At 40.4% G+C, this 23,067-nt stretch overlaps 1 non-coding gene across 1 annotated transcript; it reads right to left on the bottom strand.

Moving 5' to 3' along the window:
- Positions 1 to 959: 959 nt before the first annotated feature.
- On the bottom strand, positions 960 to 1,066 carry LOC112738985 (small nucleolar RNA R71). The gene has a single exon (XR_003169929.1). It is a non-coding gene; the product is annotated as a small nucleolar RNA R71 (small nucleolar RNA).
- Positions 1,067 to 23,067: the final 22,001 nt, after the last annotated feature.

Raw genomic sequence — 23,067 nt, 5'->3', positions numbered from 1 at the left:
CGACCTCACTCTATTGTGAGTTTTTACTTGACGACAATTCGGTATACTTGCCGAAGGAAAATTGTTGAGAGACAAGTTTCCGTGCTATCAAGTTTATGGCGCCGTTGCCGGGGATTGATTTTGTATCAACAATGGTTAAATTGGAGGATAACTAGATTGAGCATTTTTCTTTTCTTTGATTTAAGTTCATTTGAGTAATTTAGTTTCTGTTCAGTTATTATCTTCCCTTTCCCTTACCCATTTTCTTCGTTATTTACCATTCAGTTCACTAACACACTAACTGTTTGATATATTGCATCACTCACACTAACAGCATTTCTAACAAGAAACACTTTCTGCATACGTTTCATTGCTTGTGCCTTGTTGGGTGTATGACAGGGAGAAGAAGCGGGGATTCAACTTTCTTTGATTCTGAACCAGAGAGGACCTTCCTTAGATTAAGGAGGGAAGCATGAGGAAAGAGAGTAGTGGGTGCTGAGGAAGAGGAAGAGTACTTTGAACCAGACATGGAGGAGAATATGGAGAACTATCATGAAGAAGAGGCTCACAACCATGGCAGAGAAGGTCTAGCAAATCATGCTGGGCAAGAGAGAAGAGTTCTAGGCTCTTACATCAACCCAAACCCAGGAAACTGTGGGAGTAGCATCCAAAGGCCAACCATACATGCCAACAACTTTGAACTAAAGCCACAGCTCATCACCCTTGTTCAGAACAACTTTTCATTCGGAGGAGGCGTCCAAGAAGACCCCAATCAACATCTAACCACCTTCCTGAGGATATGCGATACTGTGAAGTCCAATGGTGTTCATCCTGACACCTATAGACTACTTCTGTTTCCCTTCTCACTCAAGGACAAGGAATCCAAATGGCTAAAGTCCTTCCCAAGGGAGAGTTTAGCAACCTGGAAAGATGTGGTGAACAAATTCTTGGCAAGATTTTATCCTCCTCAACGGATCAACAGGTTGAGAGCTGAGGTGCAAACATTCAGGCAGCAAGATGGTGAGACTTTATACGAAGCATGGGAGAGGTTCAAGGACCTGACAAGAAGATGCCCACCAGATATGTTCAATGAATGGGTGCAGCTACACATTTTCTATGAAGGCCTTTCTTATATATCAAAGTAGGCAGTAGACCACTCATCAGGGGGATCTCTGAACAAGAAGAAGACCATTGAAGAAGCCATAGATGTCATTGAGACTGTAGCAGAGAATGACTATTTCTATGCTTTTGAAAGAGGCAATACTAGAAGAGTGATGGAGCTAAACAATGTGGATGCACTGCTGGCCCAAAACAAGCTTATCACCAAGCAGCTGGCTGACCTCACCAAGAAGATGGAGAGGAACCAAGTAGCAGCAATCACCACCTCATCAGCAACCCAAGAGGGAGTGAATGCTGAGGTAGAGGATGAGCAAGAACAAGCCAACTACATTGGAAACTCACCCAAGCAGAACCATGACCCATACTCCAAGACCTACAACCCTGGATGGAGGAATCACCCAAACTTTGGGTGGGGAAATCAACAAGATCAAGGCCAAGATCAGAGACGTCACAACCCCAACAACCATGCAGCTCACTAACATTCCACACAGAGATCATATCAACACCACCCTAACAACACCTCTTCACATCCATACCAAGGACAAAATGGCCCTTCTCATCCCTCCACTCTCAACTCACCATCATCTGAAGATAGGCTATCCAGAATCGAGACTCTACTTGAAGGCATATGCAAAGAGATTCAAGATAACAAGGTGTTCAAAGAGGAGGTACGAGCGAGTATCAAGAACCAGGGAGACACCATCAAGAGGCTGGAATTTCAAGTGGGATACTTATCTGAGAAGATTCCCAAACCTACTGATGGGTTCCCAAGTGACACAGAGAAAAATCCAAGAGGTGAAGCAAAGAAAGTCAGATGGGAAGATTGCAATATGGTGACTATAAGTGATAAGGAGACTGAGGAAGAGCCGAACAACCCATCAGAACAACCTAAAGACACTTCAGCAGGAAAGCAGGGGGAGAATCATCAAGAAACCATAATTACACAGAAAGAGCTGATACAGAAGGAGCTGCTGAGACTCTATGCACCCTTTCCCCAATTACTAAATGGCTGTGTGGAGAAGAGAATATACTCAAGGTTCCTTGACATATTTGCATTTCTCCATGTAAACATACCATTCATCAAGGCCCTCTAACAAATGCCCTCATACATCAAGTATATGAAGGAGCTACTGACCAGGAAAAGCTCACTCAAGGGAGGACAAACCATAGTGATGAACAAGGAGTGCAGTGCTCTCATTCAACTAGAGTTGCCTAAAAAAAGGAAGGACCTAGGGAGTTTTTACATCCCCTGTGCCATAGGAGAAACAATGTTTGATAAAGGACTCTGTGATCTGGGAGCAAGTATCAACTTAATGCCTTTATCCCTTATGAAGAGGCTGCAGATCAATGAGATAAAGCCCACAGATGTAGTCATCAGGTTGGCTGACAAAACTCAAAAACAAGCAGTGGGAGTAGTTGAAAATGTGCTGGTGAAGGTTGGAAAATACTTCCTGCCCACAGACTTTGTCATCTTGGACATGGAAGAGAGTCACCTCCACCCAATCATATTGGGAAGACCATTCCTAGCTACAGCCCTAGCACTTATAGATGTGGAGCGAGGGGAGCTGATTTTGAGGATCCATGACGAACAACTCACCTTCAATGTTTTCAACCTTTCACAAGAAACAGATCAAGAGAACAAAGAACCAAGCAAAGATCACAGTGAGATACTGAAGGAAGAAGCAAGCACTGAAGCATAACCAGCACATCTGGGAATCTCCTTAGTTGAGGAACAAGACAATCAGCAGCTGTCACAGCTCAAAGAAAATCGGGAGGAACCTAAACCACCAGAGCTATATGAGACCAGCAACAAAACCTATTTGGAAGTGGAGGTCACAAAGAGTAAGGCAACATCAAAAGGAATAAAGAAGAAGGTACCAAGGAGGTGGAGGAACAAGAATATCCCTACAGAGGACTTTTCTCCAGGGGATAAAGTAATCTCAGCCTACTTCCTAGATATTCCACCTCATCTCCCCACTATCCCATCTCAGTTACCTAAGGTCTTCACCATCAACAGAGTTCTTTCCTTAGAACATGTGGAGATCCTTGATGAAGCCAATGGATATAGGTCTACTGCAAGAGAGGAAGATCTGAAGCATTACCAACCACAATGACAAAGGCAAAATGTCAAGCTAGTGACGCTAAAGAAGCGCTTCATGGGAGGCAACCCATGTTTTACATGTTTTTAAAAGTAGTTAATAATGCAAGGTTCAGGGATTTCAAATCAACTTGACATGGACTTGAATGAATCCTTGTGTGCAACATATAGTGAAGAACAAGTTTGGTGTTCAAGGCAAACTAAGAGAACATCAATGTAACCCATATCATGTCACTCTTAGGAGCCTTGAACAAATCTTTTACACCACATGGCACCAAACTAAGTTTGGTGTTGCCAATGTTGTATACATGGATATTCAGTTAATCAGTTGGTTGGCATTCATGAATACTACTTAGTTAGTTACAAACAAGAACTAAAAAAAAAAGTGGTAGTTGTTCCCATTTTTATTTTGCCGCCACTATCCACACAATTAATAATTACACTTTTTTTGTTTTGTAGGAAAATTGATGGACAATAGAAAGGAAGATTCGGCCACTTCATGAAGCGAGAGTACACACGTGTCTCAAAGGGAAATGCATTGGGAAATGTGCCATGCAACATTGAAAGAATGAGACCCTTGAAGACCGAACCAATCTCCCTCATAAAGATGATGATCCTTGTGCTCATCCCCTGCAGAACCCCATCCGTTCATCATACACCAACCCCATCAATCCACACCTTTCATCCACACACCACTTCCCTATATAAGTAGTTCGCACTAAGTACACCCTTAACATTCCAATTTCACTCCCCATACTTCTCAGTCTCGAAACCAAACACTCTTTCCCTTCATTGCACCAAATCTTAACCCAACCGAATTCCCTCGCCTATCCATACCTTCCACCACCTTCACACACCAACTCCTACTTATGGCATCATCAAGCTCCAAGAGGCAAAAGAGGAAAGAACCATTGGAGAGCGTCCCTTTCGATGAAAGGAGATTCAAAACTGCGTTCCATGAACAGGAATTTGAGCAGATAAAGCTCAAAAAGATACTGCCTGAGTTAACATTCCAAATCAACGAGGATGAATGCCTACAGATTCGAGAGAAAATTGAACAAAGAGGGTGGCAAAGGCTCACGACCCCAGAGGAGAAGATCAATGAAAACCTCATCAAAGAGTTCTATGCAAATGTGGTGTTTGAAGATGAAGATCCCAAGTGGATAAAAGAGGGCATTCCAATTACGGTCTGACGAATGAATGCTGTTGCATCTCCCCTACCTCAACGGAAGCCTAGGAAGAGGCCAGTCCATCACGTAGTAGAAGGACAAGACCTAGAAGAGCAAGCCCCAGCCACCTTGAACATGCACCAATTACAAGAAGCTATTGATGGCTTATCTATGCAATATTGGGAAAATCAAGAGGCACAGAAGGAGCTCCAGCTACAAATGATGAACCGCCAAGGAGAATCATTTTCTAGATGGACGAATCAACAAGGGGAATGTCAGAAGCAAATGATGGAGCAGCAATTGGAACAAGGAAAATAATGGGGTGAATCTTTCCACAGGATAGAACAAAGGCAAAATGAACAACAAGAATCTGTCCAGAAGCTAATCAACATCCAAGCACATCAAGGTGCACACATACATGAGATGCATCGAAAACAAATAGAACAAGTAGAACTCTTTGACGAGCACAGGGCATTCTCTGAAGGGGTTTACATGAGTGAAAGTGGAAATCATATAAACATGCTAGCAAGGCTTGGATACTTAGTTGGACAGCTACCTAATGTACATCCGGGAATCACAAAATATGACGAAGTGAAGGATGAGTTAGCACGAGAAGAAAGAGTAAGGGTTGAGAAGAGTCATGAATCAGTAAAGAAGGCACTTGAAGACTGGAAAAGAGCCAGACTAGCACGGATGCAAGGAAGCACAAGTAGACACAAAGAGGACAAACAAGAAGGAGAGCAGGGGCAACCCCATGAGTAAAAGGTGGTGGAGTTCCCTCATTGTCCCATCTTTTTCAAGTTTTAAATAAGGAAAATCATGTATGAAATAGAACATGCTTCCATGGTAGTTCAGGATTTTCAATTCTGTTTTTAGTATTCTCATTGCTTAGGTCTGTGATTGCTAGTCAAATTGCCTGTTTTCAATTCCATCTTTCTTATTGTGTTGCTTGCCACTTTTTTAATCAAATAAAAAGAGAATGTGTGTTATCAAAGACCAGAATGGAGTTCATATTGTGGAGTAAGTTCCTAATTTTGTGGTATGGTCATAGATTAGCTAAGTTGGTTCACGAACAAGGTTGGAAGACAATTATTTGTCTGGAATCATATGCTTGAGGCACACCCCATGAGACTAACTAAATAACAAGATCCCAATAAGAAAGAAGAAAAAAAAAGAAAAAGAGTAAGAAATAAGGCTAGGCACTGATGAGCGGATATTTTATATGCTTTTTGGGGTTAATTTCATATAGTTTTGAGTATGTTCTAGTTAGTTTTTAGTCTATTTTCAATAGTTTTTAGGAAAAATTCATATTTCTGGACTTTACTATGAGTTGTGTGTTTTTCTATAATTTCAGGTATTTTTCTGGCTGAAATTGAAGGAGCTGAGCAAAAATCTGATTCAGGCTGAAAAAGGACTGCTGATGCTGTTGGATTCTGACCTCCCTACACTCAAAGTGGATTTTCTGGAGCTACAGAACTCGAAATGGCATGCTTCCAATTGCGTTGGAAAGTAGACATCTAGGGCTTTTCAGAAATATATAATAGTCCATACTTTGCACAAGAATAAACGACATAAACTGGCGTTCAACGCCAGTTCTCTACCCAATTTTGGTGTCCAGCGCCAGAAAAGGATCAAAAGCTGGAGTTGAACGCCCAAACTGGCACAAAAACTGGCGTTCAACTCCACAAATGGCCTCTGCACGTGAATTGCTTAAATCTCAGCCCCAGCACACACCAAGTGGGCCCCAGAAGTGGATCTCTGCATCATCCAGCATAGTTTACTCATTTTTTAAACCTAGGCTACTAGTTTAGTATTTAAACAACTTTTAAAGACTTATTTTGTATCTCATGACATTTTAGATCTGAACTTTGTACTCTTTGACGGCATGAGTCTCTAAACTCCATTTTTGGGGGTGAGGAGCTCTGCTGTGTCTCGATGGATTAATGCAAGTATTTCTGTTTTCTATTCAAACACGCTTGTTCCTATCTAAGATGTTCATTCGCGCTTAACTGTGATGAAGGTGATGATTCGTGACACTCATCACCATCCTCAACCCATGAACGTGTGCCTGACAACCACCTCCATTCTATATCAGATTGAATGAGTATCTCTTAGATCTCTTAATCAGAATCTTCGTGGTATAAGCTAGAATTGATGGCAGCATTCATGAGAATCCGGAAAGTCTAAACCTTGTCTGTGGTATTCCGAGTAGGATTCAAAGATTGAATGACTGTGACGAGCTTCAAACTCCTGAAGGCTGGGCGTTAGTGACAGACGCAAAAGGATAGTAAATCCTATTCCAACCGGATCGAGAACCAATCGGTGATTAGCCGTGCTGTGACAGAGCGCGTGAGCGTATTTTTCACTGGAAGGATGGAAGGTAGCCATTGACAATGGTGATCCACCAACACACAGCTTGCCATAGGAGGACGTGCGTGCGTGAACAAGAATACAGAGGAAAGCAGAGATTCAGAAGACAAAGCATCTCCAAAACTCCAACATATTCTCCATTACTGCACAACAAGTAACCTTTAATCCATTCTCTCTTGTTTATTTGCAATTCAACTGATAAACATAATTGACTTCCTGACTTAGATTTACAAGATAACCATAGATTGCTTCAAACCAACAATCTCCGTGGGATTCGACCCTTACTCACGTGAGGTATTACTTGGACGATCCAGTGCACTTGCTGGTCAGTGGTACGAGTTGTGAAAAGTGTGATTCACAATTTGTTTTGAACAACTGACGGTTTATTTTGTTTCTTAGATTAGGAAAATTTTTCTTTTTGGTTTAGAGTCTCTTATTATTGTTCTTGGTTAAAAAAAAATTTAATAAATAAATAAATAATATATATACTTCTTCAAAACAAGTGTTACATTCATAACTCATTTGGCTAGAGTGTTAATCTGTGTTCTTGGTAATTGGGTTAGAATCTTTTATATTCTTTTCAAAACCTTCTTTTTCATAAATAATAATTTCTCTATTAAATTGTGTGCCAAACTTTAAGTTTGGTGTTTTCTTGTTGATTTCCCTTTGGTTTTCGAAAATTTTGGTTTGGTTTTCTAAAAATTTTAAGTTTGGTGTTCTTTCTTCATGTTCTTGTGTTCTTGTGAGTCTTCAAAGTGTTCTCGAGTTTTCCTTGTGTCTTGATCTTAAAATTTTTAAGTTTGGTGTTCCTTGGTATTTTCCCTCCAAAATCTTCAAAAACAAGGAGCATTAGATCTAAAAAATTTTAAATCTTGTGCTATCTTATTGTTTTTCTCTTTCCTCACTAAATTCAAAAATATCTTTTCTCTCTATTTTTAAAACAAATTTTCGAAAATTATATAAAAAAAAAATTCAGATTTTTTTAAATTTTAAAATCTCTTCCAAATCATATCTTTTTCAAAACTTCCTAACCACTTTCTCTCTCCTAATTTTTTTTCGAAAATCTTCACCTATTTTTATTTATTTTATTTTAATTTATTTTATTTTCGAAATAATTAAACAAATAAATAAATAAATAAAAATATTTTTTTTATTTTACATCATCTCCCTTTCTCCATCATGGATCTAAGTGGAAATGAACAGTCTAGGAGGACTCTAGGGTCATATGCTAACCCCTCTACTGCTTCATATGGGAGTAGCATCTGCATACCCTCCATTGGAGTCAGTAGCTTTGAGTTGAATCCTCAGCTCATTATCATGGTGCAGCAAAATTTCCAGTATTCCGGTCTTCCACAGGAAGAACCTACAGAGTTTCTAGCACAGTTTTTACAAATTGCTGACACAGTACATGATAAGGAAATAGATCAGGATGTCTACAGACTATTACTGTTTCCATTTGCTGTGAAAGATCAAGCTAAGAGGTGGTTAAATAACCAACCTAAGGCCAGCATAAGGACATGGAAACAGCTGACAGAAAAAATTCCTGAATCAATACTTTCCCCCAAAATGGATGACACAGCTAAGGCTGGACATCCAAGGCTTTAAACAAAGAGATAATGAATCTCTTTATGATGCCTGGGAGAGATACAGAGAGATGCTACGAAAATGCCCCTCTGAAATATTTTCAGAGTGGGTTCAGTTAGACATCTTCTACTATGGGCTTGCAGAAGAAGCTCAGATGTCTCTAGATTACTCAGATGGTGGATCTATCCACATGAGAAAGACAATTGAAGAGCCTCAAGAGCTCATTGATACAGTTGCCAGGAATCAGCATCTGTACCTAAGCAGCAACCCTTCCATGAATGAAGAGGTTAAAACAGTAACAGCTGAACTCAGTCCTGTAAAACAAGCTGCTGAATTCAATCAGCAATTGGACTTTCTAACAAAGCAGCTAGCTGAATTTAAAGACAGGTTACAAGAGACAAGGATGGCTAATATACATATGGACGAACAGTTTAAGCAAACAAAGCAGCAGCTGTCAAGGCAAATAGCAGAAGAATGCCAAGCATTTCAACTAAGAAGTGGGAAAACATTAAATACCCCACCTCAAGGCAGCAAAAAGTTAAGAAATGAGCAAACCACCCAAAATTCACCTGAGGACAGTAAGAGCCCAGGGAAAAATAATTCTGGCACTAAAATGCCAGAAAATTGGTGGAAGGCTGGCACTGAACGCCCAGACCATGCCCAAAACTGGCGTTCAACGCCAGAAACAAGGCAAAACTGGCGTTCAACGCTAGAAATGGGCAAGGATCTGGCGTTGAACACCCAAAATGGGCAAGATCTGGCGCTGAACGCCCAAAATGGGCACAGTTCTGGCGTTCAGACGCCAGGAGCAGACAAGGAGCTGGCGTCCAATTTCACTCCAGCTTCTAACTCTGGCACTCAACTGCCAGTGAGGGATCAGACACACACAAATACTGATAACAACCCCTCTAAAAAGGCTTCTTCAACCACTTCTGTAGGCAATAAACCTGCAGCAACTAAGGTTGAAGAATATAAAGCCAAGATACCTTACCCTCAAAAACTCCGGAAAGAGGAGCAGGATAAGCAATTTGCTCGCTTTGTAGATTATCTCAGGACTCTTGAAATAAAGATTCCATTTGCAGAAGCACTTGAGCAAATACCTTCTTATGCCAAGTTCATGAAAGAGATCTTGAGTCATAAAAAGGATTGGAGAGAAACAGAAAGAGTTCTCCTTACTGAAGAATGCAGTGCAGTCATTCTGAAGAGCTTTCCTGAAAAGCTTAAAGACCCTGGGAGTTTTCTGATACCATGCGTATTAGAAGATAATTATACCAAGACAGCTTTATGCGATCTTGGGGCAAGCATCAACCTAATACCTGCATCCACTGTCAGAAAGCTTGGCTTACTTGACGAAGTTAAACCAACCCGGATATGTCTCCAACTTGCTGATGGCTCCACTAAATACCCATCAGGCGTGATCGAAGACATGATAGTCAGAGTTGGGCCATTCGCCTTTCCCACTGACTTTGTTGTGCTGGAAATGGAGGAGCACAAGAGTGCTACTCTCATTCTAGGAAGACCCTTCCTAGCAACTGGACGATCCCTCATTGACGTCCAACAGGGGGAAATAACCCTGAGAGTCAATGATGATGAGTTCAAGTTGAACGCTGTCAAAGCCATGCAGCATCCATACACATCAACAGAATGCATGAAAGTTGATCTTATTGACTCCTTGGTAGAAGAGATCAACATGGCTGAGAGTCTCGAATCAGAGTTGGAAAATATCTTTAAAGATGTTCAGCCTGATTTGGAGGACTCAAAGGACATGAAAGAGCCTCTGAAATTTCTTCTGGAAGAGGAAAAACCTCTTAAACCCGAGCTCAAGCCATTACCACCATCCTTGAAATATGCATTTCTGGGAGAAGGTGATACTTTTCCAGTGATCATAAGCTCTGCTTTAAATTCACAGGAAGAGGAAGCACTTATTCAAGTGCTAAGGACACACAAGACAACTCTTGGGTGGTCCATAGGTGACCTTAAGGGCATAAGCCCAGCTAGATGCATGCACAAAATCCTATTGGAGGATAATGCCAAACCAGTGGTTCAACCACAGAGGCGGCTAAATCCAGCCATGAAAGAAGTAGTGCAGAAAGAGGTCACCAAATTACTGGAGGCTGGGATTATTTATCCTATTTCTGATAGCCCCTGGGTGAGCCCTGTTCAAGTCGTCCCAAAAAAGGGAGGCATGACAGTGATTCATAATAAAAAGAATGAACTGGTTTCTACGAGAACAGTTACAGGGTGGCGCATGTGTATTGACTACAGAAGGCTCAATACAGCCACCAGAAAGGATCATTTTCCTTTACCATTCATAGACCAGATGCTAGAAAGACTAGCAGGTCATGATTATTACTGCTTTTTGGATGGCTACTCAGGCTATAACCAGATTGCAGTAGATCCCCAGGATCAAGAGAAAACAGCATTCACATGTCCATCTGGAGTGTTTGCTTATAGAAGGATGTCATTTGGGCTATGTAATGCGCCTGCAACCTTCCAGAGATGCATGCTCTCTATTTTCTCTGATATGGTGGAAAAATTTCTGGAAGTCTTCATGGATGACTTCTCAGTATATGGAGACTCATTTAGCTCCTGTCTGGATCACCTGAAACTTGTTCTGAAAAGATACCAAGAGACCAACCTAGTTTTAAACTGGGAAAAATGTCACTTCATGGTGACTGAAGGGATTGTCCTTGGGCATAAAATCTCAAACAAGGGAATAGAGGTGGATCAAGCAAAAATAGAGGTAATTGAAAAATTACCACCACCTGCCAATGTTAAGGCAATCAGAAGCTTTCTGGGGCATGCAGGATTCTATAGGAGGTTTATAAAGGATTTTTCAAAAATCGCAAAACCTCTAAGCAATCTGCTAGCTGCTGACACGCCATTTGTGTTTGACACAGAGTGCCTGCAGGCGTTTGAAACGCTGAAAGCTAAGCTGGTCACAGCACCAGTCATTTCTGCACCAGACTGGACGTTACCATTTGAGCTGATGTGTGATGCCAGTGATCACGCCATTGGTGCAGTATTGGGACAGAGGCATGACAAGCTTCTCCATGTCATTTATTATGCTAGTCACGTTCTAAATGATGCCCAGAAAAATTACACAACCACAGAAAAAGAATTACTTGTAGTGGTTTACGCCATTGACAAGTTCAGATCATACTTAGTAGGATCAAAAGTGATTGTGTATACTGATCATGCTGCTCTTAAATATCTACTCACAAAGCAGGATTCAAAACCCAGGCTCATTAGATGGGTGTTGCTTCTGCAAGAGTTTGATATAGAAATAAGAGACAGAAAAGGGACAGAGAACCAAGTAGCTGATCATCTATCTCGGATAGAGCCAGTAGAAGGGACGCCCCTCCCCTCTCTTGAGATCTCTGAGACGTTTCCAGATGAGCATTTGTTTGCCATTCAGGAAACACCATGGTTTGCCGATATTGCAAACTATAAAGCTGCAAGGTTCATACCCAAGGAGTACAACAAGGTACAAAAGAAAAAATTAATTACTGATGCAAAGTACTACTTGTGGGATGAACCTTATCTCTTTAAGAGATGTGCAGACAGAATTATCCGTAGGTGTGTGCCTAGAGAAGAAGCACAGAGGATCCTGTGGCATTGCCACGGATCTCAATATGGAGGCCATTTCGGAGGTGAGCGAACAGCCACCAAGGTCCTCCAATGTGGCTTCTATTGGCCCACACTCTATAAAGATTCCCGAGAGTTTGTACGTAACTGTGACAGTTGCCAAAGAGCTGGTAATATGCCTCATGGTTACGCCATGCCTCAACAAGGAATCTTGGAAATTGAGTTGTTTGACGTATGGGGAATTGACTTCATGGGACCTTTCCCACCATCATACTCAAACACTTATATTCTGGTGGCAGTTGACTATGTATCAAAATGGGTTGAGGCCATTGCCACACCCACCAATGATACTAAAACAGTGCTGAATTTCCTCCAGAAACATATCTTTAGCAGGTTTGGTGTCCCTAGAGTACTCATCAGTGATGGGGGCACTCACTTCTGTAATAAACAGCTTTACTCTGCCATGGTTCGGTATGGGTTCACCACAAGGTGGCTACTCCATATCATCCACAAACCAATGGGCAAGCTGAAGTCTCTAATAGAGAATTAAAGAGAATCCTGGAATGGACAGTAAATACCCGTAGAAAGGATTGGGCACGGAGCTTGGATGATGCTCTGTGGGCTTATAGAACAGCATTCAAGACCCCTATAGGGACCTCTCCATACCAACTCGTGTATGGTAAGGCATGTCACCTGCCAGTGGAACTAGAACATAAGGCCTACTGGGCAACCAGATTCCTAAACTTTGATGCCAAATTAGCAGGAGAAAAAAGATTGCTCCAGCTAAATGAGCTAGAGGAGTTCAGATTCACAGCTTTCGAAAATGCCAAGCTTTATAAAGAGAAATAAAAAAAGTGGCATGACAGAAAGCTGTCATCTAGAATCTTTGAACCAGGACAGAAGGTTCTGCTGTTCAACTCTAGACTCAGGCTATTCCCCGGGAAATTGAAATCCCGGTGGAGGGGACCATACGTGATTACAAGCGTATCACCATATGGTTATGTAGAGCTTCAAGATATTGACTCTGACAAGAAGTTCATTGTTAATGGACAGAGAATCAAGCACTATCTTGAAGGCAATGTTGAGCAAGAGTGCTCAAGGTTGAAGCTAGATTAAAAGCACAGCAAGGTCCAGCTAAGGACAATAAAGAAGCGCTTGTTGGGAGGCAACCCAACTTTTATTTACTTTCATGGTTTTTCATGTTTTATTAGGTTCATGATCATGTGGAGTCACAAAATAAATATTAAAAATTGAAAACGGAATCAAAAACAGCAGAAGAAAAATCACACCCTGGAGGAAGCACCTGTCTGGCATTCAACGCCAGAACAGAGCATGGTTCTGGTGTTCAACGCTAGAAATGGCTAGTAAATGGGCGTTGAACGCCCAAAATGGGCACCAACCTGACGCTGAACGCCCAGAGTTGTGTGCAAGGGCATTTTGCATGCCTAAATTGGTGCAGGGATGTAAATGCCTTGACACCTCAAGATCTGTGGACCTCACAGGATCATTTCAAGATCTGTGGACCCCACAGGATCCCCACCTTCCCTCCTTATAATCCTAGTTTTTTTTTTCACATCTTCTTCTTCATCTATTCCTTCTTCTTTTGCTCGAGGGCGAGCAACATTCTAAGTTTGGTGTGGTAAAACAATTATGTGAAGGATCTATAGCTCAGTGGTAGAACATGTGGCTGCAAATCAAGAGATCCCTGAAATACCTCAGGGGATGCACTTCCCTCCACTCAATTATTGGAAGCAACTGAGGATAGAAATACCAAAAATCACTAGGAATCAAGCTACAAAGGCAAGGAAGAGACATAAAAGAGCTCAAGAACATCATTGGTTCCTCAAGAAGGAAATGCCATCATCACTAAGGTGGACTCGTTCCTTGTTCTTACGTTATCTGTTTTTCGTTTTCTCTATGTTAAGTGCTTATCTATGTTTGTGTCTTCATTACATGATCATTAGTAGTAATTAGTGTCTATTTTAATTTTATCCCCAATTAAGTTATAGTCTATTTTTCTCATCATCAGCAAACATGAATAAAATAGTAGATCTTTTGAATAAGAGGCAATAAAATTACGAGTTTTTAATAAGAAAAATTCTAATTAGTAACATGTGGTGGCAATGCTTTCTGTCTTCTGAATGAATGCTTGAACAGTGCATATGTCTTTTGAATTTGTTGTTTAAGACTGTTAAATATGTTGGCTCTTGAAAGAATGATGAACATGAGACATGTTATTGATAATCTGAAAAATCATAAAAATGATTCTTGAAGCAAGAAAAAGCAGCAAAGAACAAAGCTTGCAGAAAATATATATATATATATATAATAAAATAGGCGAAAAAAAATAGAAAGAAAAAGAAAAAGCAAGCAGAAAAAGCCAAAAGCTCTTAAAACAAAGAGGCAAGAGCAAAAAGCCAATAACCCTTAAAACCAAAAGGCAAGGGCAAATAAAAAGGATCCCAAGGCTTTGAGCATCAGTGGATAGGAGGGCCTAAAGGAATAAAATCCTAGTCTAATCGGCTAAACCAAGCTGTCCTTAACCATGTGCTTGTGGCGTGTAGGTGTCAAGTGAGAACTTGAGACTGAGCGGTTAAAGTCAAGGTCCAAAGCAAAAAGAAGAGTGTGCTTAAGAACCCTGGACACCTCTAATTGGGGGCTTTAGCAAAGCTGAGCCACAATCTGAAAAGGTTCACCCAATTATGTGTCTGTGGCATTTATGTATCCGGTGGTAATACTGGAAAACAAAGTGCTTAGGGCCACGGCCAAGACTCATAAAATAGCTGTGTTCAAGAATCATCACACTGAAATAGGAGAATCAATAACACTATCTGAATTCTAAGTTCCTATAGATGCCAATCACTCTGAGCTTCAATGGATAAAGTGAGATGCCAAAACTGTTCAGAAGCAAAAAGCTACTAGTCCCGCTCATCTAATTAGAATCTGAGCTTCACTCAAAAACTCTGAGATATTATTGCTTCTCAACCTATTAGTCTTCTATTTTATTTGTCTAGTTGCTTGAGGACAAGCAACAGTTTAAGTTTGGTGTTGTGATGAACGGATATTTTATACGCTTTTTGGGGTTAATTTCATATAGTTTTGAGTATGTTCTAGTTAGTTTTTAGTCTATTTTCATTAGTTTTTAGGAAAAATTCATATTTCTAGACTTTACTATGAGTTGTGTGTTTTTCTGTAATTTCAGGTATTTTTCTGGCTGAAATTGAAGGAGCTGAGCAAAAATCTGATTCAGGCTGAAAAAGGACTGCTGATGTTGTTGGATTCTAACCTCCCTACACTCAAAGTGGCTTTTCTGGAGCTACAGAACTCGAAATGGCATGCTTCCAATTGCGTTGGAAAGTAGACATCCAGGGCTTTCCAGCAATATATAATAGTCCATACTTTGCACAAGGATAGATGACGTAAACTGGTGTTCAACGCCAGTTCTCTGCCCAATTCTGGCGTCCAGCGCCAAAAAAGGATAAAAAGCTGGAGTTGAACGCCCAAACTGGCACAAAAACTGGCGTTCAACTCCACAAATGGCCTCTGCACGTGAATTACTTAAATCTCAGCCCCAGCACACACCAAGTGGGCCCCAGAAGTTGATCTCTGCATCATCCATCATAGTTTACTCATTTTTTAAACCTAGGCTACTAGTTTAGTATTTAAACAACTTTTAGAGACTTATTTTGTATCTCATGACATTTTAGATCTGAACTTTGTACTCTTTGACGGCATGAGTCTCTAACTCCATTGTTGGGGGTGAGGAGCTCTGCTGTGTCTCGATGGATTAATGCAAGTATTTCTGTTTTCTATTCAAACACGCTTGTTCTTATCTAAGATGTTCACTCGCGCTTAACTGTGATGAAGGTGATGATTCGTGACACTCATCACCATCCTCAACCCATGAACGTGTGCCTGACAACCACCTCCGTTCTATATCAGATTGAATGAGTATCTCTTAGATCTCTTAATCAGAATCTTCGTGGCATAAGCTAGGATTGATGGCGGCATTCATGAGAATCCGGAAAGTCTAAACCTTGTCCGTGGTATTCCGAGTAGGATTCAAGGATTGAATGACTGTGACGAGCTTCAAACTCCTGAAGGCTGGGCGTTAGTGACAGACGCAAAAGGATAGTAAATCCTATTCCAACCGGATCGAGAACCAACCGGTGATTAGCCGTGCTGTGACAGAGCGCGTGAGCGTATTTTTCACTGGAAGGATGGAAGGTAGCCATTGACAACGGTGATCCACCAACACACAGCTTGCCATAGGAGGACGTGCATGCGTGAACAAGAAGACAGAGGAAAGCAGAGATTCAGAAGACAAAGCATCTCCAAAACTCCAACATATTCTCCATTACTGCACAACAAGTAACCTTTAATCCATGCTCTCTTGTTTATTTGCAATTCAACTGATAAACATAATTGACTTCCTGACTAAGATTTACAAGATAACCATAGATTGCTTCAAACCAACAATCTCCGTGGGATTCGACCCTTACTCACGTGAGGTATTACTTGGACGATCCAGTGCACTTGCTGGTCAATGGTACGAGTTGTGAAAAGTGTGATTCACAATTTGTGCACCAGGCACCAAGGGTTGAACCTTGAGGCAAGTGTCTGTGGTGCTCCTGTGTAAGGGATCTACTTGGATGAATAAGCTCTTAGGGGTGCCTTATCACTTGGTAACTTGGGATTAACTAACTCGGGATTATCAGCTGAAAGTCCACTATCAAGAGTAACCCTTGCTACAGAACACTTAGTAACCCAAAGAGGTGCTGGACACCAAGGTCTCAAGAAAGAAAATAAACAAACCATGTGCCTGTGGTGTGTATGTATGGGGGAAAGAGACTTGAGGGAGTAAGTCCTTAGGGGTGTCTTAACACCTAGCACCTTGAACCAACTGGTTCGGGAGTGCTGGCTGAAAGCTTAACTTAAAGAGTCGCAGAGCATCTAGTCTAAGAACTCAAATAAGCCCTGAAATGACAAAAAGGATCAGAGAATAAGAGTCTCATAGGGTGCAGTCAAGTGAGTATTCTAGGACAAGATAAAGGTCTGAAAGCCAGTGAAAGAATGAACCTAAGTTGCTATGCATGAAACCACCATAAAACCAAGGGCATAACTTCCACAATAATGACACACTTCTCTTGGCATTTCATTCATCATTCTCTTGTTCCAGTACTTGCTTAGGGACAAGCAAGCTTTAAGTTTGGTGTTGTGATGCTAGGGCATTTTGGCCAGTTTCACTGACATTTTCTTTACTGTTTTAGGGTAGTTTCATGCATTTTCTTAGGAAATAAGCAAGTTTTGGGTGGAATTTCACTTACATCTTGATTTAAGCATACATTGTGCACTTTAAATGATTTCATGGAAATTTTGCATGAATTATATGACAAATTGGATGATGCATGTCTCATGACTTGGATTAGAACTTTGATGCACTTTATTGTTTGATTTCAGGACAAAGGAAGCAAGAAAGAACCACGTTAGCAGCCACGTTAGTCTAACTAACGTGGAATGGGAGCTAGCTTGCAACGTTAATGAGAAAAGTAATCGGCAATAACGTCCTCGAAGCCATCATAGCCCACGTTAAGAGTCACGTTAACTAAGTTAACGTGAACTCTAACGTGGAAGAAAGAAAGTGGAGCCAACGTTAGTGACACTCACCTTTGTCACTAACGTTGGAATGAGCCACTATGAGCCACGTTAACTCCCACGTTAACTTAGTTAACGTGGAAGCTAACGTTGAGGATAAGATGATGAGCCAACGTAAGTGACACTCACCTTTGTCACTAACGTTGGAGATGGCTATCATTACCACGTTAGAAGCCATGTTAACTTAGTTAACGTGGACTCTAACGTGGGAAGTAGGGGCACCTTGGAACGTTAGTGACAAAGGTAAGTGTCACTAACGTTCTCGAAGAATTGGCAAGCCTACGTTAAGAGCCACGTTAACTAAGTTAACGTGAACTCTAACGTAGGGGGAGGGAGGACTCTCAACGTTATTGGAAAAGGTGAGTCTCAATAACGTGTGTGAAGGATCAAGAGGCAACGTTAGTGGTCATGTTGATGCCACTAACATTGAAGTTAACGTGGATCATCCCTGGGTGAGGAGCGCTAGTGAAAAAGGTGATTGTAACTAACGTTCTCGAACCCACACTCTCACTTAACGTTAACGCCACTAACGTCCTGAGCTAAAGACCCTGCCTACTTCACACTTTCTCTCTGCAAGTAAAGCTAAGCCCACTGCGGAAGATAACTGCTTCAAACTCAATATCCAAAGGCCCATATCCAAGACTTGAAGAATCAACTAGAAGATCAGAAGAGTAATATATATAGGGGTAGTTTTGAATTAGAAAGTAGTTTCGGAGAGTGAAGAATTTTGAGAACTATTCTCTGTAATATTTTACTTTCTCTGCACTTCTAGTTTACTTTTCATAACGTATTTTCCATCTTTGTTTTCGATTTCCAGAGCTATGAACAACTAAACCCCTTTCATTGGGTTAGGGAGCTCTGTTGTAATTTGATGGATCAATATTAGTTTTCATTATTCTTCTTCTATCTTTGAAAAGAAGCTATTCATACTTGGATCTCTTCTGAACCTTGGAAGAGGAATGAAGAGATCATGCTAGAAATGCTTTCTTATGTTGGACCAAATTGGGGTTGGATGGATATGGTGACTATAATTCTACCAACACTTGATTTGAGAGATTGAATTACAAGGAATTGTAATTCAATCACTTAAGATTGCCAAGGAGATCAATGAATGCATTGATTGAGGAAGAGATGAAAATGAACTTGATCCGGAGAATGCAACATCTCCTAAGCCCAATGAATTCCCCATTTCTGATCTTACCCATTCTCTTTAATTTCTGCAATTTACTTTTCTGAGCATCTTCCCCATTCCCATTTAAGATTCAGCAATTTACTTTCCGCCATTTACATTCAGCTCTTTATTTCCAGCAATTTACATTTTCTGCTATTTACTTTCCCGCCATTTAATTTTCAGCAAATCTCAAATCAAATTCTGCTTCGCTCAACTAGAACATTCCTCTAATTAAAGTTGCTTGACCAATCAATCCCTGTGGGATTCGACCTCACTCTATTGTGATTTTTTACTTGACGACAATTCGGTATACTTGCCGAAGGAAAATTGTTGAGAGACAAGTTTCCGTGCTATCAGATTTCTAGCTCATTTTGGGCCCAATCCAACTCATTTCTGATGCTATTGAACCCAAGGATTGAGGGGGGAATGAACCAAGTAGTCATAGTTTAGTTTTCATCATGTTTTAGGGTAGAATTCTAGATCACCAACATAAGTTGGGTTTTCATGACTCAAGATTGCCCAATTACTCTTTCCAAGCCAAGAATGCTCAAAATCTACTCTAAAGCCCAACCAAGCATTTTGTAAAACACTTGGAAGGCATAAAAGGAAAGCATGATAAATGACAAGAAATAGTAAAATCTACCAACTACCAATTGCAAGAAATCAATAATAACAATCAAGATCAACATGAGAGAGCATGAAAACATAAAATTGCATTAAAGAAAATTAAGATCCAACAATTGTTCATAAACATAAAAGTGACAAAATAAAGGAAATGACAAGTAAAACTAGAAGAATAGAGATGTAATAACAAGAAATTAAAAGGAAGGACTAAATCAAAACAAGAATTATAACTTGGATCCAAGAAGAATTAACTAAAACTACCCTAAAATCTAGAGAGAGTAGAGAGCCTCTCTCTCTAGAATTCTACCCTAAAACATGATGAAAACTAAACTATGACTACTTGGTTCATTCCCCCCTCAATTCTTGGATTCAATAGCATTAGAAATTAGTTGGATTGGGCCCAAAATGAGCTAGAAATCGCTGGCCACGATTTCACTTTAGTGGACCCACGTGTTCCATCGGCGTGCGCGTGTACATGGCGCGTGCGCGCCCCTATGCGTCAGGAAACATATGGCAAATTTTATATCATTTCGAAGCCCCGGAAGTTATCTTTCCAACGCAACTGAAACCGTCTCATTTGGACCTTTGTAGCTCAAGTTATGGTCGTTTGAGTGCGAAGAGGTCAGGCTTGACAGCTTTACGGTTCCTTCATTTCTTCATGAGTTCTCCCACTTTGCATGCTTTTCTCCTCACTTCTTCCATCCAATATTTGCCTTATGAATGTGAAATCACTCAACAAACATATCAAGGCATCGAATGGAATTAAAGTGAGTTAAATTTAGCTATTTTAAGGCCTAAAAAGCATGTTTTCACATTTAAGCACAAATCAAGGGAGAATTGAAAAACCATGCTATTTCATTGAATAAATGTGAGAAAGTTGATAAAATCCCCCAAATTAAGCACAAGATAAACCACAAAATTGGGGTTTATCACATGCATATATTATTTTTTTCTTCTTTTGCAACATGCTTTTTTTTTCTTTTTATTTTGCTGCTTTTTCTTGCTTCAAGAATCAATTTATTTAGATTTTTCAGATTACTGATAATACTTTTCCTTTTTCATCATTTTTTCAAGAACTAACATTCTAAAATTCCAACTTCAAATATGCACTCTTTAATCATACATTCAGAAAACAAAAGTAATGCCATCACATCAAGATAATTGAACTATTCTTATTATATAACTTGAAATTCATGTATCTCTCAATTCTTTTCAAATAAAATTTTCTTTTAAGCAAGGTGACAGATATATGGAACATTTTACAACTTTAAGACATAAATGGAAATGATCATGCAATAAGAACAAGAGAACAGACAATACAACATAACAGAAAACAGAAAAATAACATAGGAAAAAGAGATAAAGAGAACGAATCCACCTTTAATAGTGGCGGCTAGTACTCCTCCTTGAGGATCCAATGTGGTGCTTGATCTATTCAATGTCACTCCTTTGACTCTGTTATTCTTCCTTCATAGTCCTTTGATCTTCTCTAATTTTATTGAGGATGGTGGAATGCTTTTGATGCTCTATCCTCAACTGATTCATGTTAGAGCTTAATTCTCCCACAGAAGTATGCCATTGATCTCAATAGCTTTGAGGAGGAAAATACATCCCTTGAGGCATCTCAGGGATCTCACGCTGAGGCTGCTGGACAGGCTCATGTGCATGCTCTCTAGTTTTCTCCATTCATTTTCTTAGTGATGGGCTTGTCCTCCTCATTGGAGATATCTCCCTCTATGACAATTCCAGCTGAATTGCATAGATGACAGATGAGGTGTGGTAATGCCAACCTTGCTTTGGTGGAAGGCTTCTTAGCTATCTTGTACAATTCTTGAGGAATCACCTCATGTACTTCCACCTCACTTCTAATCATGATGCAATGGATCATGATGGCTCTTTCAATAGTTACTTTTGACCGGTTTCTAGTGGGAATGATAGAGCGTTGGATGAATTCCAACCATCCTCTAGCTAGGGGCTTGAGGTTAAGCCTTCTTAGTTGAATGGGCTTGCCTTGGGAATCCCTTTTTCAATGTGATCCTTCCACAAAGATGTCTGAGAGCACTTGATCCAGTCTTTGATCAAAGTTGACTCTTCTAGTGTAAGGATGTGGATCTCCTTGCATCAGAGGCTAGTTGAATGCTAACCTCACACTTTTCGGGATGAAATCTAAGATTCTCCCTCGTACCATGGTGCTCCAATTCTTAGGATTTGTGTTCGCACTAATGTCATGGTTTTTCATGACCCATGCATTAGCATAGAACTCTTGCACCATTAAGATCCCAACCTCTTAGATGGGATTGGTTAGGACTTCTCAACCTCTTCTCTGGATCTCTTTTCAAATTTCTGGATACTCATTCTTCTTGTGCCTGAAAGGGACATTAGGGATCACTTTCTTCTCTGCCACTACTTCATAGAAGTGGTCTTGGTAGGATTTAGTGATGAATCTCTCCATCTCCCAAGATTTAGAGGTGGTGGCTACTGTCTTTCCTTTCTTCTTTCCAGAGGATTCTCTAACCTTGGGTGCCATAAGTGGTAATGGAAAGCAAAAGGTAACGCTTTTCCAACACCAAACTTAAAAGCTTTGCTCGTCCTCGAGCAAAAATAAGGAAAAGAGAAGAATGGAGTAGAAGAAGAAGAAAATAGAGGGAGGGAGGGCTCAGCTGAATGGAGGGCTTGAGAGTGTATGAGAGGTGTGTGTATGAAGGGTTAGAAAGAGGGTTATTTATAGGAGTGTTCTAGGGTTGGGTTCGGTCATGGGTGGGGTAAATGGGAGGGAAGTTTAATTTTGAAGTGGGTGGGGGTTATGATGGTTTTGGGGAAGTGATATGGATGTGATTGGGCTAGGATTTATAGGGAAGTGTATGTGGGGAAGTGTGGAAGAAAGAAAGAAGAAGTCGGTGATAAACCACTATTTTATGGTTTATATTGTGCTAAATTGAGTGGATTTTATCAGTTCTTCGCACACTTATTCATACAAACTGTATGGTTTTACAAATCCTTCCGAATTTTCTTCCATGATTGAAAACTTGCTTCCTAAGCCTTTATATTGTCTATTTTTAATTTTCCTTTATACCATTATGCTGTGATCTGTGTGTTAAGTGTTTTCAGGCTATATAGGGCAAAAATGGCTTAGAGGATGGAGAGGAAGCTTGCAAAAATGGAAGAAACACAAAAAACTAAGGAGCTGAGTAGCGAGGATCAACGTGCACGTATGGCTGACGTGTGCACGTGCATTGGTGCATCGTACATCGACGCGTACACGTGACTGACGCGTACACATGACAAGCGCAGAAGTCCAGCGACGCGTACGCGTGACTGATGCGTACGCATGACGTGTGTCACGTGCTGCAATTACAAAAGATGCTGGGGTGATTTCTGGGTTGTTTAGGACCCAGTTTTTGTCCCAAAAACACAGACTAGAGCCAGGGGACAAGGGGAGACTCAAGACACATTCACTTTCACTTAGTTTTAGTTTTTAGTTTGGAAATTTAGAGAAAAAAAAAGACTTCTCTTAGGGTTCTTAGATTTTATTTTTATGCTTTTGGATTGGATATTGAAAGAGCTAATTCTACCTTCGATTGAAGTCTTCATCATTATAGTTTGCTCTTCTATTACCCTACTCTTTTGTTTTCCATTTAATTTGCTCGTGGTCATATATGGATATTGTTAATTTTAGGATTTAATGCAATGAACAATTTTTACATTTAATT

The sequence above is a fragment of the Arachis hypogaea genome, chromosome 13 (assembly GCF_003086295.3).
Source record: "Arachis hypogaea cultivar Tifrunner chromosome 13, arahy.Tifrunner.gnm2.J5K5, whole genome shotgun sequence".
NCBI classification, from domain to species: Eukaryota; Viridiplantae; Streptophyta; class Magnoliopsida; order Fabales; family Fabaceae; genus Arachis; species Arachis hypogaea.
The sequence above is the reverse complement of the archived record's forward strand: the minus strand, read 5'-3'. Positions and strand labels throughout refer to the sequence as shown.